Source organism: Pleurodeles waltl, chromosome 1_2 (genome assembly GCF_031143425.1).
Source record: "Pleurodeles waltl isolate 20211129_DDA chromosome 1_2, aPleWal1.hap1.20221129, whole genome shotgun sequence".
Taxonomy (NCBI): domain Eukaryota; kingdom Metazoa; phylum Chordata; class Amphibia; order Caudata; family Salamandridae; genus Pleurodeles; species Pleurodeles waltl.
Genome location: NC_090437.1, coordinates 906,561,941 through 906,580,301, shown reverse-complemented (window position 1 = coordinate 906,580,301; position 18,361 = coordinate 906,561,941).

Below are 18,361 nucleotides of genomic sequence, written 5' to 3'. Positions count from 1 at the left end.
GTTCTGCCCATTCTGCGAGTGCCTAAACTATGCTCTCTCACTGAGGCTTCTAATGTGCATCAGAGTGCACGGCCTGTGTGCCACTGCCAGATAGACAGCTAGAAACTCGCTGCTTGTTTCATGTCATTTCATTCTACATCGTGTCCACAGCCTCGGCCCTCACTTCCAATCTTATCCTGGTACGAGACATTCCGTTCTAAAGTTAACAAAGACAGCCTTGGCATTTCATTGTGCAAAATGTCTTTCATTCCTTTGGAGTCTGCCATTCGGTTTTATCTATCTTTACTTAAGGGAGCAGTTCTGCTCTGACTGCATTATGGCAAGCGAAAGGACAATCTATCAATGTAGACGCAATGTACGATCATTTACTAACAGTGATTATTTCAAGGAATTTAAGGACAGGAGAGGGTATTTGAAATTTTTCAGAACCGTCTAAAACAAGGTCATTACCGAGGAAAACGACATTAAACCATAGCAATAGACAGTCCTGTGCAAAGAGTTAATCATCTTCAAATATTAAATGTAGAGTCTGAGCTTGCATCAGTTATCGGCTGACATTGAGGTTGAAGAGTGGACGTGGGTTCAGATTCTATTACAGGCACGAAGTGAATATTATGCACACTCCTTTCTACTTAAACACAACAGCAAAGAAAGCTATCATTAGCAAAGCCAATAGCGTTTGCGTTTTTTAAATAACTGAATGTCTTTCATTGTTTGGTGATTTTACCTCACTGGTTGTGCAAGTGGATGAGTGTGAGAGGAGCTGGCATACAGGTGCTAATCCTAAACGCTTCAAATCGTGACAAATATGGGGACGAAGGCAAAGAGACAAAAAAGTATGTGCCCAGAATAACACACAGTGTGTGGAATTCGGGATTAGGATTCCGATCTCCCGGTCTATAGATGACATTGTTAGCACTTGAGCACAACTTTTACCTCAGAGACAAGCGTTTTTCCAATCTTCCCGCCACTCCTATGCGCTTCAGATAAAATGATGCGATGACTAAATGGGAACCCAAAGCACCCTTTTGGCAAATAACATATGTAAGTCACATTTTATAGAGGGTTATCATTTCCATCTAGTGTCCACTCTTGATGTCATTGATGGGTTGCAGCTCAAAATCAGATAGGCAGATTTCGTAGGGAGTGGGCTGTTTGCCTCTAAAGGCAGATTACAGCATTCAAGCTGCCCCTCCAATATCCTATCAAACTTGCCTCATTGGGTCAGCCGAGGCCCCTCATAGGACTTGTCCGTGTGAGCCATTTGCAATACAACTGGTTGTGTGCTTCCACTTCTTGTGCATCCCATAAGACCTACAACCATGTGCAAATGCCACTTTTCATCGGCAACAACGACGGGATGGCCGGTGATCATGCCTGTGAACCAGCTGTGCAAGAAGTGCAGTTCTTCCGACTGCTTGCCTGCTGCAAATCATTGGAGCTCCGTAACACATCCATGGTCAGCCTACATGCATGTTCCAGTGCGACTATGGGAGACAGGTGGCCTGATGAGACTGATAACACCTTCACCTTCACCACACAACAGGCAGTAGTGGTGAGAGGTACACAACAGTCCCACTCGGATGACGAGCACCCTACGAATAAACCCACCCTACATGAGGAGAGTAACGTTACCTCCACTACCATGAACCTATGATTTGGAGTACCTTGCGTCCAATACCGGAACTTCACAAGGTGGGTGGGGCTCTGCAGAATCAAGCAGAGTTTTATGTAACTCAGCGGAATTCCGCAGAGCACAACTCCGTGAGTTCCACCCAACCTACTATTCAAGTACTTACTAATCATTTTATCACTTCATATATAAATGGACTTACTCAGATATCTTTGAGACACCAAAAGGGCTAATAAATAACAATTTCAAATGCCTCCCAATGCCTTTGGAGTTTCAGTCTGCCTTTGACTTCTGTATGGTTTCTTCAAAGAGGGCATCTTCAGAAAACTAGGGCTAAGCAGAGGGAGGCTCCTCTTCCTGCTCTATCCCAGCAGCACTACCAGCTGATCTGAGGGTGGGTGTTTTGGAATATGGGGGATGAGGAAAAGCCTTATCTGACACCACACTTCCCTGTTCTACTAAATATTTGTATTAACAACTTAAATATTTATCAAGTGCAAATATACACCACAGAGACTTCTTGGTAGTAGGAGCATGAGGGCAGACCTAACAAAGGGTTTTACCCATTTTATGCTTATAAGAAAATGCATCAGTACATTTTGGCCAGAGAAGCAAAATAATATCAGTGGTTTATATACTACTTGGTTCACAATTGGCCGTATATTTAAAACAATTGTTACGTTTTAAAATTATTTGTGAAATACTCCATCATCCACAATTACCCTGAGGACACTTGGTAGGTGGTTCCACACTTTATTGGATTGAACGAAGATAACTTTATTCTAATCAGGCTTTTTTGAAACAGAGGACATTGCCCTGACCACCACGGCAGATTGCAAAACACAGCCAAGAGTATATTTGTTAATGTAGGCCATAAGAGCAGGGGCACCTGAATCATACATTGCTTCGTGGACCAGACATAACGTTTTGAAAATTACCCTTTGCTTAACTTGAAGCCAGTGCAATTTATGCCTGGCTACAATGATGTGCTTGAAATTACACATTCTATGAGCCAGCCTTACATCTCATCTCATGATCAGTCATGGAAGGGATGGATGGTGCAACTATTGTGGCACGAAACTCAGACAGGATAACTCTGAAACGTTTCTTGACTAGTTTAATTTGGTAGACACATGCAAGAACAGCATTAATCTGTTTCTCCAAGCACACGCCTTTATCAATTTTAAAGTCTAAGGAGCATATTAATTAGCCCCTTGCATCTCTTTTTGTGATGCAACATTGGTGCAATCCTAGCAACCATCTATATGAGACCACTTTTCATGGCTTTGAATGTCCTCGTAGATATGTAGTCAGGCAAGGCAGTACAAATTGCTGTGTTGCCTTGCTCTGCACAAGGGAGGAATTCCATGGGTTTTGTGGTGGGTGTAAACATGCAACGTCTATTGACGCATCCCCTGATTTACCAACCCTAGTAAACATGAGAACGCACCAAAATCCTACGCCTCCCCAGGTTTCTTATTGTTGTTTCCTCTTTCTATGTGTGGTGTATTCTGCAGCACAAATAGAAAGATGAAAAGGCTTCCCAGGATCGTTTTTCGGCAGGAAGGCCCCCCTTCATGCTCAAAAGCAATCGTGCATGCAATGCAGGCACCCTTGCACCATGGTGCAAGGGTGCTTGCATTGGCAATAGACAATTCATTGTGCATCAGCGCAGGAGGAAATGACAGGAATGGTCCGTATTCCTTGAATACGGTGCATTCCTGCCCTTTACAAGTGACGCAGTGTAGAGCAGCAAGGTGACTTGTTGTGCTGCCCTGTGCCACTTTTTCGTAAATCTGGCCCCCAGTTCTTTTAGTGTTTTTCCACATTGACCAAATAGGGTGGATTCCAATGTTTACAAGCCAGAAACTGTTCCATAAAGAGTCAAGGTGACAAAATAAAATGTCAGTTTTGTCCACATTCAATGTTAACATGTTTTCCCTCATCCAGGTTTGGATAGCTGTGAGGCTGAATCTCTTCAGCAGGACTGTCGAACCGACATAGCAACAGAGTGTTGTCACAATATGTCTTACAGTCCAGGCTAAAGGAATGAATACGAAAAATCAAAAGTCGAACATAAGTGTTCAAATCCAGGACAATGAGGAGCCCTGGGGTACTCATTATTTCACTTGAGTAACTTTGGACCTGAAAGCAGTTGTTGATATCGAATAAGTTAGACTTGTCAAAAACAAAAAGAACCGAGCATGGAAGGATCCGGAAAGGCCTATTTCTGCTAAATGTCATTCATGAGAACATGATCCACGGTGTGAAATGCTGAGGCTTAAGAGGACAAAACCTACCAGATGTCCACTGCCAGTCTATATCTTAATCCCTTCATGATGGAGAACAGAGTAGTTTGGGTCTCCATCTGAAGTCAAAACCCCATTTGAGTCACATTCAAGAGATTATTTTGTCACAAGTGGCTTGAAAGCCGCATATCAAAATACTTCTCCCCTGTTTTTGAGATCAACATTTTTGAGATGTGAATCCTGTAACTGAACTCAAACAATGGGTCCAGTGCCACAACTCCATCTTGTGCCAGGTGTGTGGTGCATTTTACTCACTGGGCTCATGTCACCTCCCTGCCCCGAGTACTACAAGTCATACTTCCCTTGTGGCACCTTTAAGTCTCAAGCACTCCATGAGTCCCATCCCAGAAAGCCTGAACCATTGACCCTCCTGTCCTGTTGCTATGGAATTTTAGTCTGTGTTTCACCTAGAGATTATTACATGTCTTTTTAGGATATGTATACTTCTGTGGTGATCCCATGGACTGTCCCATCATGCACTTGGGTTCAATTATACTTGTTAATTGTTGCCAGTTACTGTTTGCATCTGCCACCTGCAGTTCCTCATATCTGTTGTACCTAACACATGATTTTCTCCAGGTTTATTGGAAGTTTCCATGCTGCAACATGAGACACATGCCTTTCTGGAACAATCTGTTCTTCCTATGTAAATACCCCCTCTGAACCTGCATCAGCGTTTGGCCTAATTCCAGTCCTGTGCAAGCATCATCCCTGCACGCATGTCCTGAGTCATCCGAAACTTCCAGCACTCTAGTCTTCCAAGCCTTCTTGATGATTCCGTGATCCTGGGATCTGCAATGCTTCCAGTGTCTTCCTTCATGAGCTACAATTCCTCCTCCTTTTGAGCTTCTTGCACCAAGTCCCCTGTCATCTTTGAATTCCAGTTGAAGTACTGTCATGGTTAAATACTTTGCCCTCAGGTTAGTGCACACTTGTCCACAAGTTAGCAAATAATCTAAAGACTGATTCATTTGAAGGCGTGAGCACATTTTCAGATATTGGACATTGTTTGAGTATTAACCCAAATAGTGTAAACAGTTGATAGATCATTTTGAGTAGAGAACCCATGGGTAACATTGTCTCCTGTTGTTTTTAGTGTCTCACACCTGCATTGAGGATAAAGAGGTCCAGGGAGTCCCCAGCTTATAAGGCAGTGCACGAAGACAGCTGAGCAGTTTCCTCAGTGATGCAAGTTCATATTTTCTTGTTTTATCCCATCCCCCATACCACTCTGGGGCAGCTTTTGGAACCAGACAGCTGTTAATTGTTTCACTGAGCGGCCTAGGCTGGGATTGGAGATCCAGCATCATCTCCACAGTTGGAATCAGGTGAGTGCAGTATTTTCAACAGTAGTTTGACTACATTCTGCATTTTATTGGAAGCTGGCCAGATGCTAAAGAACGGTTCCAAATAACTATGATTGCAGACGTCAATACTACTTTATTGTCATGTAAAAGTCTGACATGTACTACTTTACTGCTACAATACTACTTTATTGCCATGCAAAAATCTGACATGTACTACTTTACTGCAACAATGCTACTTTATTGCCATGTAAAATTCTGACATGGCAAATTTCATCAGGAGATCCAGACTAAATAGATATCATTAGTTGGATTGTGTTGGCCTCTTGAATGTCATGGATGAGGTCAACTTGCTTGTTGAGGCAGCCAGCAACTTACGAGAACAAATTGTATTTTGTCTGTCTTTTGCCTTATGTGACACTGAGTCACTTTTAATACTTTCATAGATTACTTGAAACATATTATGAAACTTGGAGGGCAAATTGTCACATGGTTCCTGTGTAGGAATTACTGAGTATGCAGAATAAGTGGGACTAGTAAGATCTCCAAAAATGTTAAACAAGTTGCGTGTTAAGTAACAATAAGCTCTTCTTTGTTAGCAATATCTTTAATTACAGTTTCAAAACAGGAACCCTGAGCTTGATGAATACAGCATTTGTAGCGACTCAACTACAATTTAAACAGTGAAGTGTCATAAGATCAACACCAGTTGTTTTGCTTGCCTGATGGTTAGTTTTTCACAATTAAGGGAGGCTTGAAACCAAAACTGGAAGTGTCTCTTAGGAGGAGGTTTATTTGAAATTGTTGGTACAACGAATTTAACCTGTTGGGTGCCTGGGATGAGCTGGTCTCACCCTCGGCCATGGATGCTGTGTGCCGAGGACGAGACCAGATCACCCTGCACCTAGCCCACAATGGAAGTGCTAGCCTCCCACCCCCCCTCCCCTGGGCAGGGATGGAAGGGGAATCGCTTCCCCTTGCACCCGACCCCCCAACCCCTCCCAACCCCCCTGTGACACCAGAGGCTGCCCCCATCGTGCTGGAAGCTGAAAGAAATGCTTGCATTTCTCTTCCGATTGGGGGGTGGGGCCGACAGAGAGACATGAAGGGAAAGGAAAGGCTTTTCTTTTCCTTTCATGTTTTTCTGAGCATTCCTTCAGCCTGATTGCATTTTTTATAAGGCCATTTCTGCCCCCCTTGTGGGCAGATCAGCCTATATTAATTAGGCCCATCTGCCCCCAAGGAGGACAGAAACCTCTAGACGCCAGGCATTGTTTACTTTTTTATTTTTTACAGGTGGGGAGCAACCCCTTAGGCAAGGGTCATTCCCCTGGGGGGCAATTTTATTTTAAGCCATTGCAGACCGGAATATTTGTCTTAGGCCAATCTGTCCCCAAAGGGGGCAGAAACGACTAGACACCAGGGATTTTATTTCTTCTATAATTTCATAAGGGGAGCGACCCCTTAGGCAAGGGTCGCTCTCCTGGGGGGTAAATTTATTTTAGGCCATTTCCACCCCCTTGAGGGCAAATCAGCCTATTTTAATTATGCCGATCTGTCCCCAAGGGGGGCAGAAACCACTAGGCACCAGGGATTAAAACATTTTTTCTTTTTTCCAGATGGGGAGCGTCCCTTAGGCAAGAGTTGCTCCTCTGGAGGACAATTTTATTTTAGCACAGTCTGCCCACCTTGCGGGCAGATCGGCCTATTTTTCTTAGACCAATCTCCCCCCAACGTGGGCAGAAACTACTAGACACCAGGGATTTTTTTGTTTGCACCAGTTTCATGCAAGGGGAGCGACCCCTTAGGCAAGGGTCGCTCCCCTGGGCGGGGAATTTATTTTAGGCCATTTCTGCTCTTCTTAGGGGGAGATCGTCCTATTACTATTAGACCCATCTGCCCCAGGTGGGAGGGGGGAGAAACCACTTAGGCACCAGGGATTGGGGTGTGTGTGTGTTTTGTTTGAGAGGGCAGACCTTTGGGCAAGGGTTGCTTCCCATGGTGGCACATTACTGTTGGCCATGTCTGCCCCCATTGAGGGCAGAGCTCTCTATTTTTGTAAGGCCCATCTGCCCCCAAGGGGGCAGAAAGCCCACCAGACACCAGGGAAGATTGTTTTTCATAAAAAGAGGGTGGGAGATGGCCTTACCCCCAAACACAAATAAATGGGGACAAAGTTGTTCTGCCCATGGGGCAATTACCAACCAGTATGGGCAAGGTTATGCCCCCACCCCAACTGAAGGAGGTAACAGTCTTTCATCTCCTCCCACACACTAAAAGATCTTATCCCAAGTGCAAGCAAGAGGACATTTGATTATTTTGGGTTTTGGTTTTACATTTGGGCCATGGGAGCTTGTCTAACTATCAACATCGTCCCACTTGGAATGGTGAGGGCTGTTCTTTTTGCAATATGGGATGCTGCCATGCAGAAAGATCTACACGACCTATACACATCTGAAAACTAAACATCTTAGACACTTTAGAAAAAACAGGTCAGTTTTCTTTGAGAAAATGTGATGTATCCATGTTGTGTTTTGGGGCATTTCCTGTTGCGGGCACTAGGCCTACCCGCACAAGTGAGGTACCATTTTTATTGGGAGACTTGGAGGAATGCTGGATGGAAGGACATTTGTGGCTCCTCTCAGATTCCGGAACTTTCTATCACCTCAATATGAGGAAAAAGTGTTTTTTTTGCCACATTTTGAGTTTTGTAAAGGATTCTGTGTAACAGAACCTGGTGAGAGCCCCACATGTCACCCCATTCTGAATTTTCCTAGGTGTCTAGTTTTTAAAAATGTATAGGTTTGCTAGATTTCCATAGGTGCCGGCTGAGCTAGAGGCCAAAATCCACAGCTAGGCACTTTCCAGGTCAGTATTTTTAGGAAAATGTGATGTGTCTATGTTGTGTTTTGGGGCATTTCTTGTCGCGGGTACTTGGCCTACCCACACAAGTGAGGTACCATTTTTATCAGGAGAAAATGGGAAATGCTGCATGGAAGGAAATTTGTGGCTCCTTTCAGATTCCAGTGCTTTCTACCACCGAAATGTGAGGAAAAAGTGTTTTTTGCTTTGCCAAATTCTGAGGTTTGCAAATGATTCTGGGTAGCAGAACCTGGTGAGAGCCCCCCAAGTCACCCCACCCTGGATTTCCCGAGATGTCTAGTGTTAAAAAATGCACAAGTTTGGTAGGTTTCCCTAGGTGCTGGCTGAGCTAGAGGCCAACATCCACAGCTACACTTCAGATTTCAATGTAAAAATGTGATGTGCCCATGTTGCGTTTCCTGTCGCGGGCGTTCGGCCTACCTGCTTGAGTGAGGTACCATTTTTATTGAGAGACTTAGGGGAACACAGAATTGCAGAACAAGCGTTATTGCCTCTTGTCTTTCTCTACATTTTTTCCTCCCAAATATGACAGTGTGTGGAGAGAAATGCCCTGTAACTCACATGCTAGTATGGGGACCCCCGAAATTAGAGATGTGCAAATAACCACTGCTTCTCAACACCTTAACTAGTGCCCATTTTGGAAATACAATGGTTTCCTTGATACCTATTTTTCACTCTCTATATTTCACCAAATGAATTGCTGTATACCCGGTAGGCAATGAAAACCCATGGCAAGGTGCAGCTCCTTAACGGGCTCTGGGTACCTAGGGGTCTTGATGAACCTACAAGCCCTATTTATCCCTGCAACCAGAGGAGTACAGCAGACGTAAAGGTATATTGCTTTCAAAACTCTGCATAGCTGGAAAAAGTTATAGAAGAAAACGTGGACAGAAATGGCTCTTTTTTTCACCTCAATTTCAATATTTTATTATTTTAGTTGTTGCTTTCTGTAGGAAAACTGTGAAGGATCTAAACAAATGACCCCTTGCTGAATTCAGAATTTTATCTACTCTTTAGAAATGCTTAGCTGTCCGGGATCCAGCATTGGTTTCCCACCCATTTTTGTCACTAACTGGAAGGAGGCTGAGAGCTAAAAGAAATAGTAGAAAATGAGGTGTGTTCCAGTAAAATGCCAACATTGTGTTGAAAAATTTGGTTTTCTGATTCAAGTCTGCCTGTTCTTGAAAGCTGGGAAGATGGTGATTTTAGCACCATAAACCCTTTGTTGATGTCATTTTCAGGGGAAAAAAACACAAGCTTTCTTCTGCAGCCCTTTTTTCCCATAAAAAAAAACAAAAAAAACACGAAATTTTAGCTGTATTTTGGCTAATTTCTTGGTCTCCTCAAGGGGAACCCACAAGGTCTGTGTACCTCTAGAATCCCTAGGATGTTGGAAAAAAGGATGCAAAATTGGCACGGATAGCTTATGTGGATAAAAAGTTATGAGGGCCTAAGGGTGAATTCATTACCCCCAACTATAAGAGCCACAGATAACTTTCTTGTCTTCAGAAAACTACTCAAGAGTTGGCTCTTTCCTTCATAACCACCATATTCAAACAACTATGGACTGCATATGCCTATGTTGATAAATATTTTTTCTGATTATGTGTATATTTCTAGGTATGTGTAGTTCTTTAGAAAATATGTATTGCTACTATGTCATAACAATAAAATACACACACACTCTTTAAACCTGTTTAACTAAGTAAATTTACCCATAGTTCTAAATATATATTGTATGTACATATATGTGTGCATACGTGTGTGTATTCATGTGTGTATGTATGTGTGTGCATGTGTGTGTGTATATATATATATATATATATATATATATATATTTATATATATATATGTATCTACGTGTGTATGTTGTTCTGTGCTTGGCATGTTTGTGGGTCATTGCATGGCTCCTGGGTGGGTTGTTATACTAGTTAGCTATGAATCCCTGCTCTCATCTTATATAACACTTATCTACCCATCATCATATGTCATGTCTCTATCAATCTATCCTCCATTCCCACTCTGACTCACGCCAAATCCATTCTACTAGTTTGATCTCCTAAATAACTCTGCCTAAGCTCTTCTCTCCGCTTCCAAATCTAACTCACCAAACCTCACTTTACTACCATGATCTAACAAACAACCCTACTAAATTCGCCTTCATTTATCTCACCCTGCTACTATGATCTCCCTAACCCCTTCCGCAGACTCTTCCCTCCTCCATCCCACTTTACTCATCCCAAGCCTAAATCCTATTACCATATACTCCCAATTAACACTTCTGGATTCTTTCCTCCTCCACCCCATTACTCCAGTCAATCTAACTAAAAACTCTCATATCCACGGCTCAAATTAACTCATAATAATAATAAAACTAAACTCATATTTCCCAATACTAATCCTTCACTAATTCTTGTTGGGTTCAGGAGTAGCGTGCTGCTCACCAAAAAGCGATTTGACGCCTCGTCAGGGGTAGTAAGCGCTATATAAATACTATTACAATACAATACAACTACCTCAAATAGCCAAACAAAAGGCTTGGCAAAGGAGGGGGAAAAGGCCTGGCAGCGTAGGGGTTAAAAGCTGTAGGTAAAAAAGCATTAAAATAAGAAAATTAGGTTTTAGGTTCCACAGTAAGAGGCATATTTAATTATCCCTCTGGGAATTTTTGGCAGGCTTTTGATACATCAATCGAACCCCAAAATTAAGAAGGGATGGGTTTGATTTAAGATGTGTCCTTTTTACAGGGAATGGTAAAGAGAATAGCAAATTCCCATGCAATCTAAACACAAGGTGTAATGTGTGGTCACATTGAGTGGTTGATTGATCAACAATTTGATTTATACCCAAGAATGTCATGCTAGAAATAATGCTAATGAAGGGCCTGATTTGGAGCCAATCCAAATGTTAAAATCATCCAGGATAATCACCACTTTAGCCACTAAAAGGCTAACAGCTTCTACAATCGTGTCTAAAAACAGTAAAGATCACCAGGGGCTCTAAAAATGATCAAAAGACAGGTTAAACAGGAGGATGGCAATGCTATTGTACAACCTATAGCCTCTTCTGAATTCATATGAGGTTTATTCCCATTGTGGTTCATTCCAATTGCACATGGGTAAAGTCTAAAAGAAACACTCAGCACCTCTGTGCAAGGTATCGAATAACAGTAAAAAGAATCATTCCTATGGCTGTATCAGACTAAGAAAGAAAAAAAGGGAATACACTCATTGGGATTGCATAAGCTTAGTTTGTGGGTGGGTATCATTTGCCATCACATGCATTTCAGAGTCCCAGCTAGGTTTGGAAGATTGCATTTACATTACTAATGTTCTGCTCCAACACCACCTTTGCTCCTGCTGATATATAAGTATTTGCTGCATTTCACATCTGGCATCTGGCTAGACAACCTTTATGCCTATGTAAGCTTTTACTATGTGCAGTACTTTATCACCATAGTCCATACAGGACATGCAATATGAGGCACATCATTTCCTTGATATGGACTATTTCTCATGAACAATGTGTAAGGATTATACACAATTTCTAGTGCAAGCAAGAAGGTACATTGAACAATTGCTTCGCAGTCGTCACCACTGACACTTGGTCAATATTTATCAACTGATAGTTGACCAGTTAATGCTATCCTTGGTTACTCTTTTTCTTTTCAATAGTGTTGGAAAGTAAGAAGAGGGTAAACCTACCAAGTTAATAAAAATACCATGGTTAGGATACAACACAGTTTTTAAAGAATCTCTGCTGATCCTCTAGAAGCAATGGCACAACCCTCAGGCAATTGGGCAGAAAAAAGCCTGTTTCTTTCAAGCAGCATAAAACTATTTTAAAGTCAAAAACACAACTAAAGAAAATACCCAGGCACCTTTACTTAAGCAGAAAAACAATGTAATGAACAAAAAGTTGCCATAAATAGTACATTCAGATAAGGGGACCAGTGATGTGAACCTGTCAAATTTTAAGGCAACAAGCACAAAAATGAACTCAAACTCAAAATGCCAATTGAAAGTCTCAGTCTGCAACCTAGTCACAATTTGGACCTAGTCACAATTCATTCCAACCACAGTCGGAGTCTGGAAAATCTAAGTGGATTCCATAACTGCTTTTAACCTTAGTGCTTAGAATATGTTTTATTTTTAGCAAGTGTTCATCAAAGTTGTATATGTGGTTGTGAACGTTCCACTGAAGATTTCTGTCTTGATGCCAGAGGTTCAGAGAAGGGCAAAGCAGGATTTCACAGACACCAAGTTCACTTCACCACTGGAGTCAATGTCCTGCCTTGACCCCTCTCAAGGTTTAGGCCCTCATCCTGACCTTGGCGGGCGGCGGAGGCCGCCCGCCAAAGTCCCGCCGTCAGGTTACCGTTCCGCGGTCGAAAGACCGCGGCGGTAATTCTGACATTCCCGCTGGGCTGGCGGGCGGCCGCCTTCAGGCCGCCCGCCAGCCCAGCGGGAAAGAGGCTTCCACGATGAAGCCGGCTCGGAATCGAGCCGGCGGAGTGGAAGCTGTGCGACGGGTGCAGTTGCACCCGTCGCGTATTTCACTGTCTGCGCAGCAGACAGTGAAATACATTTAGGGGCCCCCAGGGGCCCCGCGACCCCCCCTACCGCCATCCGGTTCCCGGCGGGCGGACCGCCGCGAACTGGATGGCGGTAGGGGGGGTCGGAATCCCCTCGGCGGCGCAGCAAGCTGCGCCGCCTTGGAGGATTCCAAGGGGCAGCGGAAAACCGGCGGGAGACCGCTGGTTTTCCTGCACTGACCGCGGCCAAAGCGCCGCGGTCAGAATGCCCTGCAGTGCACCGCCGGTCTGTCGGCGGTGCTCCCGCCGACCCTGGCCCCGGCGGTCTAAGACCGCCGGGGTTAGAATCACCCCCTTAGTCTCCTCCAACAGGGCAAGGCTAGAAGATGTTGTGAGGTTGGGCTGCACAAGGTTGGATCCCTTCACTGCATGGTCCCAGTGAACCATTTTCTTCAAGTTAAAAACTCCATGACAGATAAACTGGAAGTAATGTCCACCAAAGATGCCCATGTCCCAATCCTCCAGAGATTGAAAAACTAAGGTCATGAGTACAAAACAATTCTGCAATCACAATCCAAGCAATGTTCAAACCCATATGGTTTACAACACAAGATGTTGTTTACAAATGTTAAAGAGTGTTTTTACTATTCAAAATCACCATAGTAATCTCAAATGTGAGGTTCAAACAAGTACTAAAAGAGGTGTCTGTCTCCTATTTGGTGCAAACCACTGATCAGATACCAACACTTCAAAGGGGGTGATACCTCATTCATGAGTTGAAACTGTTAACATTCGAGAAATATGTCAAGGAGTCTCCGGGAGAAAATACAGTAGACCACTACCTCCTGTTTTCAATGGATTTTTTTTTCAAGCAGCATCTGTCCCTTTAAAGAACACAGGTGATCTTTAAAAAAAAAAAAAACTATTTGTGAAAACAAGTGCAAGGTTTGGGGTCTGATATCCTTTGCAAGATACAATGCACTTGCAGCCATTCACAAGTGCTCACAAATTGTGATTTGACTAATTATCACTCATTAGGCAGGTCATTTAGTGACCACCTGTGAGAAAACAATGAAACCTATTGTCAATTGCATACCCATTTGCAAACCAGTTAGTGTGAAATTTCACATTTTAGTTTGTGAATAGGTCTTGGACCACTAAGTCCCATTTTTTTTAACTGCTGGGAAAATTCCTTCTGGCTACTCTTACAGTCCTTGGTTCTCAGTGCAGGCTTCTAGTCTCCAGGTCTGTCTGGCCAAGACTCCTTTAGGGTCAATTTTACAGTGGTCAGCTGGGCCTTTTTTGAATTAGGAAGTCCATCATCCTTTATGTTCCTTTAGAAGCAACAGGAGGTCACTTTCTTCATGCTTACAAAGCAGGTCTAGTCCCCAGGTGCCAGCTGGAGACAGAAGGTTTCTGATTTTCTTTTTGTTTCAGCCGTCAGACGGAGCCTAATTCAAATCAGTTGTTTCTTTCAAGGTCTAGGCATGGTCTCGGTTTACTGCAAACCTAACCAGAGTTCTTCACCCAGAACAGTTCCTCCAGCTGCAGGAGCCTTTCCCCTCGCTCTAGCTCTTCTCTAATGGAGATGGGATGTACTGCTTTCTACCAGTGAGAGACTGATCTTTCCTCCCCGAAAATCTGGGGTGGTTCTGGGAATTAATGGTGTCAACACCTGAGACCCCTCATTTATGATCATATTTAAGATCTCCACTTCAAAAGAAACAGCTGTGAAACCAGCCATTTGTGTTTAGAGCGGTTCAAGTCACCCTGTCAGAGGGATAATCTCTGCTAAGTTGTCCCTATTAGCACTGCTTCAGCCTTCCGTTTCCTATAGGATTAAATACCGTTGCTTCTGGGCAGTACAGAGTTCACATTTATAAAGATACTTTTCCACTAATCGCTTCAAAACTACACTTTCACTAAAAACTAGGGTTTTTGCCATCAAGTTGATTGAAAGTTCCATAATTTTAGGAAGTAAAGGTAAAGAATGTAGCTTTTATTCATAACGAAAAATGTAGCCTTACCAACACAGTGAAGAACGATGTTTTGCAACTATTTAGTCTGGAGGGGAGCCATCCCTCTTGTTAATAACGAGCAAGTTCCACTTTTATATAATGAGCAGCTATCCCTGTGGGCCTATTAGGCACGCTATACTAATATATAATAGTATGTTTTCCCACATGGCAAAACACTTTTCTTTGTCAGATGACACTATAGTGTATTTAAATTACAGTCACTAGTATGGTCCCTGGAGCCTATACTTATGTCATATACATGGGTGGAGTACATATAAACTGCAGGCCATGTATGATTCTATTGCTCATGCCAATGGTGCATTTTCTGTGCCAAATTACCATGGCATCACTGGAAAGAGAAATGAACCAAGTATGAATAGCCAGTACAAATGTGAGGACAAAGTGCATACTCTATGGCACTTAATAGCAGTGTCACAGTGCATCAAGTCATAATACATTCCTTAACGGAGTCCATAAAAAAAGTCAAATGTGGGGGTGGAAAATGCACAAAAAGTAAGTTGCTTCAAATAATATCTACAATACTCATTCCTGTCCAAGGTTGCAGTGTGTAATGTGTCCACAGCAGTTCAGCAAACCAAATCAATACAAAGAAAGTGTTCTGAGCCTTATGTTACAGGATTCAACATTAACAAACAGCCCAGTTACAATCCATTCTCTCAAACAAATAAGGATGTTGTTAATAAAGTTCTACTTGAACAATATCTAGACTCCAAAAACAGAAGCTGATAAAATTACATCAGTAAGTGATTCTAAAGTAATGGCCGTCTACCATGGAATAGAGTTTAGGACTTTCTATCTTCCTCACCAGCCCCCCCTGAAATCCTGTGGAAATGGGCTTCTCTGACCAAGCTGACCATACTTGGAAATCGTAGTCCAAGACACTACTTTGTCCCTCCTGATCCCTTCAGAATCAAGCCACAATCCTCCCTTCTTCCATAGGGACCACTTTGTTTTGAATGTGTGACAAGAGGATATAGGATTGGTTTGGTTCTGTAAGATGGCACTTAAACCCATGGACTTTAGTTGCTTCAAAGTATCTAGCTATTGTAGAAAAGGTTAGGCCCAGTCACAAAATCAGATCTTACATTTAAATATCCAACTTCTCTAAGCATTTTTGGGCTCCGGATATAATAATTGGATGAAAATCAACAGGTGTTGAACCAAATTGACATGAAAAATAAGTTAGTTTGCTTAGCATGCATGCATAGTAAATTCAAGTTACAATCTTTAGCTACAGTATTAGTATATGTATAGGGATAAGACAGAAATGGTCAGAGTAGGTGGTATCTCTCATCTCTCTGAAGACTTTATATTAAGGACTGACAATAAAGATGTCTACAAATAATTTTAGAAACAATCATGGCAGAGAAGAGAAGTTCCCATTCTAACTGGTGAACACAAGCTCCTTTTCATGATCAGTGAATTTTGCCAGCCAACCTCAAAGTATAAAAAAGTAAGATAAAGGGTGAAGCAAGAACAGGGCTTGTGGAGAACCAGAAAAGACCACTCTTGGAATCAACTCCAGTCCTGAATTAAAGCACATTAAAAAGCTTTTAGAATTACCAAATCTGAAAACCACATTTTGCAGCATGCCTTTCTCAATACCCTTTCTGATACTCATCAAACAGAAGAATTGCCCTATTTTATAAAGGAAAAAGGGTTACTGTACAGACCCACCAAAGAAAACCAAGAAACAGCTGGTAGGGATGCTGACCTATGCCCAGACTAGTGGGGAACATTTGGAAAGGGAGATGACAGAACAACATCTTCTTGACCAGTTCTGCAGGGATCTATTCAGATGTAACAAAATTGTATATTGGTGACATGTTTTAAAAAACGTACCAGTTGCCCTACGTGCCAGCTGATCTACGGTCCAAATTCTTGAGCTACTCACATTGGAAAAAATTGTCAGTTTTTGGTGGAAAAATGTGGGCAGTAAGATTACCTACATAGGTGAGGTACCATTTAATCTGGAGACATAGGGGAATGCCGGTTCAAAGGATGTTTGTGGCTCCCCTCAGATTCCAGAACTTTCCATCACAGAAGTGTGTGGAATATGTGTTTTTTTTAGTCAAAGTTTGAGTTTTGCAAGGCATTCTGGGTAGAAAAAACATGATGTGAACCACACAAGCCAGCCTACCCTGGGTACCCCTAGGTCTTTAGTTTTCAAAAATATACAGGCTGGCTATTTTTCCCTAGGTGTCAGCCTAGTAGGGTCCAAAGTCTCGAGCTACCCATATTGGAAAAAAGTCAGTTTTCGGTGGAAAAATTTAATGAGTCCATGTTGTGTTTTGAGCCATTTACTGGCACGGGCAGTAGGTCCACCCACACAAGTCAGATACCATTTCTATCGGGAGACCTCGGAGAATGCTGGGCGAAAGGAAGTTTTTGGATACTTGCAGATTCCAGAACTTTCCATCACAAAAATGTGAGGAAAATGTGTTTTTTTAGTCAACGTTTGAGGCTTCTAAGGGATTCTGAGTGATAAAATGTGGTGAGTAACATGCAAGTCAGACCACCCTAGATACACCTAGGTATCAGTTTAAAAAAAAATTATAGGTTGGCTAGGTTTCCCTAGGTGCCAGCTGAGCTTGGGTCCAAACTCTTAGGCTACCCACTTTGGAAAAAAAGGGCTGCGTCAATGTTGCGTTTTGGGCTGTTTCCTGTCTTGGGCACTAGGCCTACCCACTCAAATGAGGTACCATTTTTATCCAGAGAATTGTAGGAACATAGAATAGCAAAACATTTGTTATTGCTTATTGGATTTTGCTGCATTTGTGCCTTTCAAATATAAGCAAGTGTGTAAGAAAGGTTCCATTTCGAAAAATACCTTCCAAATTGTACACGAGTACAGGTACCCACAAATTCAGAGATATAGAAATAACCAGTGCATTTAAACTCTATATCTTGTGTGCATTTCAGAAATACATACATTTCCTTGAGAACCATTTTCACTCTATTTGTCTATAAGAATTGGTCTATATTCTGACCCAATGAAAAACTATTGTATGGTGCAGCTCAGTTGTTGTGCTGTATATCACCGCAACCTGAACGGTCTAGTGGACACAATTGTATATTGCTTTTGTCAATCAGCCACTGCAACAAAAGGTTACAGATGAAAATGCTGTCACAAATGCATGTTTGTTTCCACTCACTTTCAAAAGTTATTTATTTCAAGTTATTATCCTTAGCAAAACCTTGAGGGATCCACACATATGACCCCTTTCTGAATTCAAAAATCTATAGCTTTTCTGGATCACCCCTGAGTTTCACACTAGTTTCCACCACAAACTGGAAGTAGGTTGAGAGCACAAAAAATATGGATGATAGGCTACCTCTTAGAAAAATGCCAAAACTGTAGTACAAAATTAGGTTTTTGGATTCAGTTCTGCATGTTCCTGAAAGCTAGAAAGATGGTGACTTCAGTACAGCAAACCGTATGTGGATGCCATTTTAGGGTAAAAAAAAAGCTGTCACTTTTCTCTGGAACACTTTTTCCCTATTTTCCTAAAAGAAACTCTCAAAATCTTGCTATATTTTGTCTATTTTCTCGGTCCCCTCCAGGGGAGTTCACAAACCCTAGGTACCTTTAGAAACACCAGTATGTTGGAAAAAAGGACGAACATTTTATGTGGAAAAGAAGTTATGGTTCATCATAT